Raw genomic sequence first — 8,950 nt, 5'->3', positions numbered from 1 at the left:
CAATATATCGTTATACGCTATAACGTAATAGCATATAACGTTATACGTCATATAGTGATGCAATATAGCGTTATACGTTATAACGTAATATTATATAACGTTGCGACATCATATAGTGATGCAATATATAGTTATACGTTATAACGTAATAGTGTTACGTTTCGCTATCCAAATTTTGAAATTTTGAACAATGTAGTAGTCGCTGCCACCAGAAACAGTCTAAGGACTGTTTCAATTAGATATTTCTTGTTAGATTATGTAGCGTTGACCGGAGTTTAGGCCACTGGTCAACAATCTCCACGTTTCGGCTAACCTGCTATGCGCAGGAATACTAGCACGGGAGAGGATTGTTTGGAATAAACAATTATATTATAAATAATTATTACAGGCGGAATTAATGACGAATTATACTAATCATTGATATTATTTATTATTTTAATTATTAGTTATTAATAATAATTAAAGTTAACTCACCTGACGTTGGTCTCCGCTGATGAACGGGCAGGCCGCTGGGGTGATTCCGGTTTTACAAAGATCGACACTTCTATAATTTTTCGTTTTAATCTTTATTTAATTTGAACAGTGTAAACAACAGTGTGTCCGGACGTGTTTAACAATTCGAAATTCTAACACAAAAACTTGAGCCAACTATTGTTTTGATTCTAACTGACTAATAACAATTATTTTATAATTCGAACTGACTAATAACATTTATATCTCGTAATTCTTAAACTCGAACTGGAACGAACAATTATTCTCTAATCCTAACTTAAATTCTAATTAAATCAACTGAACGAACTGATATCAGACTCACTCAAATTCAATTGAACGACTAACAATTACTCTCCTTATTTTCGCTAAATTCTCCTGAACCAACTAATCACAATTGCTCTATCCTATTTCTTTATTCTAACTGAATTACTCTTCTTTAATTTCGTTAAATTCTCCCGAACGCTAACAATTTCTCTGACTATATTCTAACTGAACCAACTAATGGCAGTTACTCTCTTTTCACAATTACTCTTATTGTTCTAACTGAACCACTAACAATTAATCGCTAACGCTAACGCTAACAATTAATCTGACTCTTCTTTATTTTTCGCTAAATTCTCCCGAACCGCTAACAATTACTCTCTTACTCTTTTATTCAACTGGTAACGATTACTCCCTTCTATTCCTTTATTCAACTGACCCGCTAACAATTACTCTCCTTATTTTCGCTAAATTCTCCTGAACCAACTAATCACAATTGCTCTATCCTATTTCTTTATTCTAACTGAATTACTCTTCTTTAATTTCGTTAAATTCTCCCGAACGCTAACAATTTCTCTGACTATATTCTAACTGAACCAACTAATGGCAGTTACTCTCTTTTCACAATTACTCTGATTGTTCTAACTGAACCACTAACAATTAATCGCTAACGCTAACGCTAACAATTAATCTGACTCTTCTTTATTTTTCGCTAAATTCTCCCGAACGCTAACAATTACTCTCTTCTATTCCTTTATTCAACTGACCCGCTAACAATTACTCCGATTTGAATTGTGTCGCTACGCTTTTTATAATGACATCCCCAATGGGATGACAGTCACGTGACAGTTCGTTCCGGTGGGAATCGCAATGCTGCAGGTTTTTAGAGTTTCCATGAGAGAACGTGGATTTTGATGACTACAGGTTATGTTGAGTGATGGATACAAAAGCGTCCGCGCCTGTGCGAACTGTGTGAGTATGTGTTTTTAGTATTCTATCTCGTTTCGCATGTTGTTTGTTTCCTTAAACTTGTGAATTTGTTTTAGCGCAAGAGGAAGAAGATATGTGAATGGTACGAGATGACGTGATCGACGTGCGTGTGTGAATATGTGCGAGGGATGATGCTGAAGTGGCGGTTTTCCATCCAAATAGGCACAGTGGCACCCTCGTTGGCGTCGTGTCCTGATGATCTTTTGACAATTTGGTTTTATTTGACAATATGAGATATATTTTGCTCCTTGTAGATTTATATGTCCATATTTGCTAGATATTAAATCGTGTATATTTTATATTACTTTCTTGTTATTAGGTTATTAGTTGTGTAACTCCAGTTTCTGATCTATGGAAAGTGGTGAAACGTCTTCACGAAATACAATTTCATTCGTTTTCCTCCCTTGCATTGGCACGCTGTGAGTGGTGTCGACTTCCAAATGAGGTTTGTGCGTCTTGATTATTATGCGTTTAATGATAGATACGGAGGTATCTTTGTCAGAGGTTCCCATGCGGACTGTCTCGGTGTGTATCTTGTTATGATTTCTTTTATTTAGTTCATCCTGCTTCTTTCGTGTTTTATTCACTGCATATGATATTTCAGTGCAAGAAGAAGAAGAATTGTAAAGAATCCGTAAGTGGCCCTAGAAGACGCAGTCATCGTGTGAGGTGTTGTCGGCAGGAACGAAGAGTCGAAGTTGTTGAAGAAGTCGTGTGACATTTGTATTGTTTCCGGTTATATACAACGCTATTTCACATATCTATGTATATATATATATTATTATATTATTATATATTATTATACTAAATCTTCAGTTGGTTTAGTTGAATGTTCAGTAATGTAATTTTTACAAGGTGGTTTTGTATATTAGATGAGTAGTTGTTCGATATAATAATATGTGTATATATATATATACATTTCACAATGTAATGTTCCATTATGTAAAATATATATATGCATATGTATATGTGCGCGTATTGTTATTCTCATTGTTTCTCGGATCGTTAATTGGTTGAATATTCCATAATGTGGATTTCGTATATAATTCTCTAGGTTCGTAGAAATGTAAATCTATATATTTATTTCTTTGCGTTTTAATGGTTTAATAACGTATACATACATATATATATATATATATATATATATATATATATATATATATATATATATATTATGAATTTTTCCGAAAGATACGCGTACGCATGTGTATATCTATATATGTGTGTGTCGCAGAGTAATCTTGTATACAATTTTCACTTTTATTAGAATGTTGATGTAGTGTAGTATATTTTATTTCTTTTATATTTTATTAGATTACCAATTATTCAGATTCACGAAGTAGGTCACACACACAGATATGCATACACGTGTGTGTATATACATGTGTTTTCGCAGAGAAATCTCATACATTTGAATCGCGGCTTGTTTTATTTATTGGTTCATTTAATTATTTCATTTTATTTGTATTTTATATGTCATTGCTGATTGGTTGTAGTGTTTCTTCTTATTGATTCATTTATTTCATTTTGATTGTCTGTCGTACAATTCTTTTTATTTTGATTGGTTAGTTATTAGTTAATTTATTATTATTGGTCGTGTTTAATTATTCATAAGTTATTGGTTCGTGGCGTCACGTGCGGAACGCGGGACGTGACAATAGTATGTAACGTTATACGTCACATAGTAATGCAATATGACGCTATACGTTATAACGTAATACTCCATAACGTTATACGTGATATAGTGATGCAATATAACGTTGTATGCGATATAGTTATGCAATATAACGTTATGCGTTATAACGTAATATTATATAAGGTTATACTTCATATGGTGATGCAATATAACGCTGTAAGTGACATAGTGATGCAATATAGCGTTATGCGTTATGACGTAATATTATATAAGGTTATACTTCATATAGTGATGAAATATAACGTTATAAATTATAACGTAATAGTATAAACGTTATACGTCATATAGTGAAGCAATAATACGTTATACGTCATATAGTGGTGCAATATATCGTTATACGTTATAACGTAATAGTATATAACGTTATACGTCAAATAGTAATGCAATATGTCGCTATACGTTATAACGTAATACTCCATAACGTTATACGTGATATAGTGATGCAATATATCGTTATGCGTTATAACGTAATAGTATATAACGTTATACGTCATATAGTGATGCAATATAAAGCGATACGTCATATAGAGATGAAATATAACGGTATACGTTATAACGTAATAGTGTATAACGATATACGTCATAAAGTGATGCAATATAAAGTTATAAGTCATATAGTGGTGCAATATAAAGTTATACATCAAATCATGATGCAATATCACGTTATACGTTATAACATAATAGAACATAACGTTATGCGTCATATAGTGATGAAATATAACGTTATAAGTGATATAGTGATGCAATACATCGTTATACCTTACAACGTATTAGTATATAACGTTATACGTCATATAGTGATGCAATATAAAGTTATAAGTCATATAGTGGTGCAATATAAAGTTATACGTCATATCATGATGCAATATAACGTTATACGTTATAACATAATAGTACATAACGTTATGCGTCATATAGTGATGAAATATAACGTTATAAGTGATATAGTGATGGAATACATCGTTATACTTTATAACGTAATAGTATATAACGTTATACGTCATATAGTGATGCAGTATAACGTTATAGGTTATAACGTAATAGTATATAACGTTATACGTCATATAGTGATGCAATATAAAGCGATACGTCATAAAGAGATGGAATATAACGGTATTCGTTATAACGTAATTGTGCATAACGTTATACGTCATATAGTGATGCAATATAAAGTTATAAGTCATATAGTGGTGCAATATAAAGTTAGACGTTATAACATAATAGTACCTAACGTAATGCGTCACATAGTGATGAAATATAACGTTATAAGTGATATAGTGATGCAATACATCGTTATACCTTACAACGTATTAGTATATAACGTTATACGTCATATAGTGGTGCAATATAAAGTTATAAGTCATATAGTGATGCAATATAAAGTTATACGTCATATCATGATGCAATATAACGTTATACGTTATGACATAATAGTACATAACGTTATGCGTCACATAGTGATGAAATATAACGTTATAAGTGATATAGTGATGGAATACATCGTTATACCTTATATCGTAATAGTATATAACGTTATACGTCATATAGTGATGCAATGTAGCGTTATACGTTATAACGTAATAGTACATGACGTTATGCGTCATATAGTGATGCAATATAAAGCGATACGTCATATAGAGATGAAATGTAACGGTATACGTTATAACGTAATAGTGTATAACGTTATACGTCATATTGTGATGCAAGATAAAGTTATAAGTCATATAGTGGTGCATTATAAAGTTATACGTCATATCATGATGCAATATATCGTTATGCGTTATAACGTAATAGTATATAACGTTATACTTCACATAGTGATGGAATATATAGTTATACCTTGTAACGTAATAGTATATAACGTTATACGTCATATAGTGATGCAATATAACGTTATAAGTGAAATAGTGATGCAATATATCGTTATACATTATAACCTAATAGTATATAACGTTATACGTCATACAGAGATGCAATATAAAGTTATACGTCATATAGTGATGCAACATAGCGTTATACGTTATAACGTAATAGTATATAACGTTATACGTCATATAGTGATGCAGTATAACGTTATAGGTTATAACGTAATAGTATATAACGTTATACGTCACATAGTAATGCATTATGTCGTTATACGTTATAACGTAATACTCCGTAATGTTATTCGTCATATAGTGATGCAATATATCGATATACCTTATAGCGTTATAGTATATAACGTTATACGTCATATAGTGATGCAATACAACGTTATTCGTTATAACGTAATAGTATATGACGTTATACGTCATATAGTAATGCAATATAAAGTGATACGTCATATAGTGGTGCAATATATCGTTATACGCTATAACGTAATAGTATATAACGGTATAAGTCATATAGTGATGCAATATAGCGTTATACGTTATAACGTAATGTTATATAACGTTAGACATCATATAGTGATGCAATATACCGTTATACGTTGTAACGTAATAGTATATAACGTTATACGTCATATAGTGATACAATATATCGTTATACGTTATAAAGTAATAGTATATAACATTATACGTCACATAGTAATGCAATATGACGCTATACGTTATAACGTAATACTCCATAACGTTATACGTGACATAGTGATGCAATATAACGTTGTAAGTGATATAGTGATGCAATATAACGTTATGCGTTATAACGTAATAGTATATAGGGTTATACTTCATATAGTGATGCTGTATAACGTTATAAGTTATAACGTAATAGTATATAACGTTATACTTCATATAGTGATGCAATATAACGCTATACGTTATAACGTAATAGTTCATAACGTTATACGTCACATAGGGATGCTATACATCGTTATAAGTGATATAGTGATGCAATATAACGTTATACCTTATAATGTAATAGTATATAAGGTTATATTTCATATCGTGATGCCATATATCGTTATACCTTATAACGTTATAGTATATAACGTTATGCGTCATATAGTGATGCAGTACATCGTTATAGGTTATAACGTAATAGTATATGACGTTATACGTCATATAGTGGTGCAATATAACGTTATAAGTGATATAGTGATGCAATATAACGTTATGCTTTATAACGTAGTACTCATTAACGTTATACGCTATATAGTAATGCAATATAACGTTATACGTTAAAACGTAATACTCCATAACGTTATACGTCATATAGTGATGCAATATAACGTTATAAATTATAACGTAATGGTATAAACGTTATACATCATATAGTGAGGCATTAGAACGTTATAAGTGACATAGTGATGCAACATAACGTTATAAGTGATATAGCGATGCAATATAACGTTATGCGCTATAACGTAATAGTATAAATCGTTGTACGATATAAGGTAATACTCTATAACGCTATACGTTATGACGTAATAGTTCATAACGTTATACTTCATATAGGGATGCTATATAACGTTATAAGTGATATAGTCATGCAATATAACGTTATACCATATAACGTAATAGTATATAAATATATACTTCATATAGTGATGCAATATAACGTTATACCTTATAACGTAATAGTATATAGCGTTATACGTCATTTAGTGACGCAGTATAACGTTATACGTTGTAACGTAATGCTCCATAACGTTATGCGTCATATAGTAATGCAATATTACGTTATGCATTATAACGTAATAGTATATAACGTTATACGTCACATAGTGATGCAATATATCGATATACGTTATAACGTAATAGTATATAATGTTATACGTCATATAGTGATGCAGTATAACGTTATAGGTCATAACGCAATGGTATATAACGTTATACGTCACATAGTAATGCAATATGTCGTTATACGTTGTAAGGTAATGCTCCATAACGTTATGCGTCATATAGTAATGGAATATAACGTTATACGTTATAACGTAACAGTATATGACGTTATTCGTCATATAGTGATGCAATATGTAGTCATACGTTATAGCGTTATACTCTATTACGTTATACGTTATAATGTAATAGTATATGACGTTATGCCTCAAACAGTGATACAATATAACCTTATAAGTGATATAGTGGTGTAATATAACGTTTTACCTTATAACGTAAGAGTATATAACGTTATACATCATATAGTGATGCAGTACATCGTTATAGGTTATTACGTAATAGTATATAACGTTATAAGTCATATAGTGATGCAGTACATCGTTATAGGTTATAACGTAATGGTATATGACTTTATACGTCATATAGTGGTGCAATATTTCGTTATACCTTATGACGTAATAGTATATAAGGTTATACTTCATATAGTGATGCAATATATCGTTATACCTTATAACGTAAGAGTATATAAGGTTATACTTCATATAGTGATGCAATATAACGTTAAACCTTATACCTTAATAGTATATAACGCTATACGTCATATAGTGACGCAGTAGAACGTTATAGGTTGTAACGTAATACTCCATAACGTTATACGTCATATAGTAATGCAATATAACGTTATAAGTTATAACGTAATAGTATAAACGTTATACGTCATATAGTGGTGCAATATAACGTTATAAGTCATAGATTGATGCAGTACATCGTTATAGGTTATAACGTTATAATATATAACGTTATACGTCATACAGTGATGCAGTACACCGTTATAGGTTATAACGTAATAGTATATAACGTCATACGTCATATTGTTACGTTTCGCTATCCAAATTTTGAAATTTTAAACAATGTAGTAGTTGCTGCCACCAGAAACAGTCTAAGGACTGTTTCAATTAGATATTTCTTGTTAGATTATGTAGAGTTGATCGGAGTTTAGGCCACTGGTCAACAATCTCCACGTTTCGGCTAACCCGCTATGCGCAGGAATACTAGCACGGGAGAGGATTGTTTGGAATAAACAATTATATTATAAATAATTATTACAGGCGGAATTAATGACGAATTATACTAATCATTGATATTATTTATTATTTTAATTATTAGTTATTAATAATAATTAAAGTTAACTCACCTGACGTTGGTCTCCGCTGATGAACGGGCAGGCCGCTGGGGTGATTCCGGTTTTACAAAGATCGACACTTCTATAATTTTTCGTTTTAATCTTTATTTAATTTGAACAGTGTAAACAACAGTGTGTCCGGACGTGTTTAACAATTCGAAATTCTAACACAAAAACTTGAGCCAACTATTGTTTTGATTCTAACTGACTAATAACAATTATTTTATAATTCGAACTGACTAATAACATTTATATCTCGTAATTCTTAAACTCGAACTGGAACGAACAATTATTCTCTAATCCTAACTTAAATTCTAATTAAATCAACTGAACGAACTGATATCAGACTCACTCAAATTCAATTGAACTAACAATTACTCTCCTTATTTTCGCTAAATTCTCCTGAACCAACTAATCACAATTGCTCTATCCTATTTCTTTATTCTAACTGAATTACTCTTCTTTAATTTCGTTAAATTCTCCCGAACGCTAACAATTTCTCTGACT

General features: G+C 30.9%; 1 long non-coding RNA gene across 2 annotated transcripts in view; it reads left to right on the top strand.

The window, feature by feature from the left end:
• Positions 1-1,668: 1,668 nt before the first annotated feature.
• LOC126927828 (uncharacterized) overlaps positions 1,669-8,950 on the top strand; it is a 59,467-nt gene continuing 52,185 nt past the window's right edge. Inside the window, exon 1 of one of the 2 annotated variants that reach the window (XR_007715936.1) lies at positions 1,669-1,725. This is a non-coding gene — a long non-coding RNA (uncharacterized LOC126927828). Of the gene's footprint in view, positions 1,730-8,950 lie in introns of both variants that reach the window. The other variant, XR_007715937.1, reaches the window with a different exon arrangement.

Source organism: Bombus affinis, unplaced genomic scaffold (genome assembly GCF_024516045.1).
Source record: "Bombus affinis isolate iyBomAffi1 unplaced genomic scaffold, iyBomAffi1.2 ctg00000249.1, whole genome shotgun sequence".
Classification (NCBI taxonomy): Eukaryota; Metazoa; Arthropoda; class Insecta; order Hymenoptera; family Apidae; genus Bombus; species Bombus affinis.
This window is presented reverse-complemented; position numbering and strand designations above follow the sequence as displayed.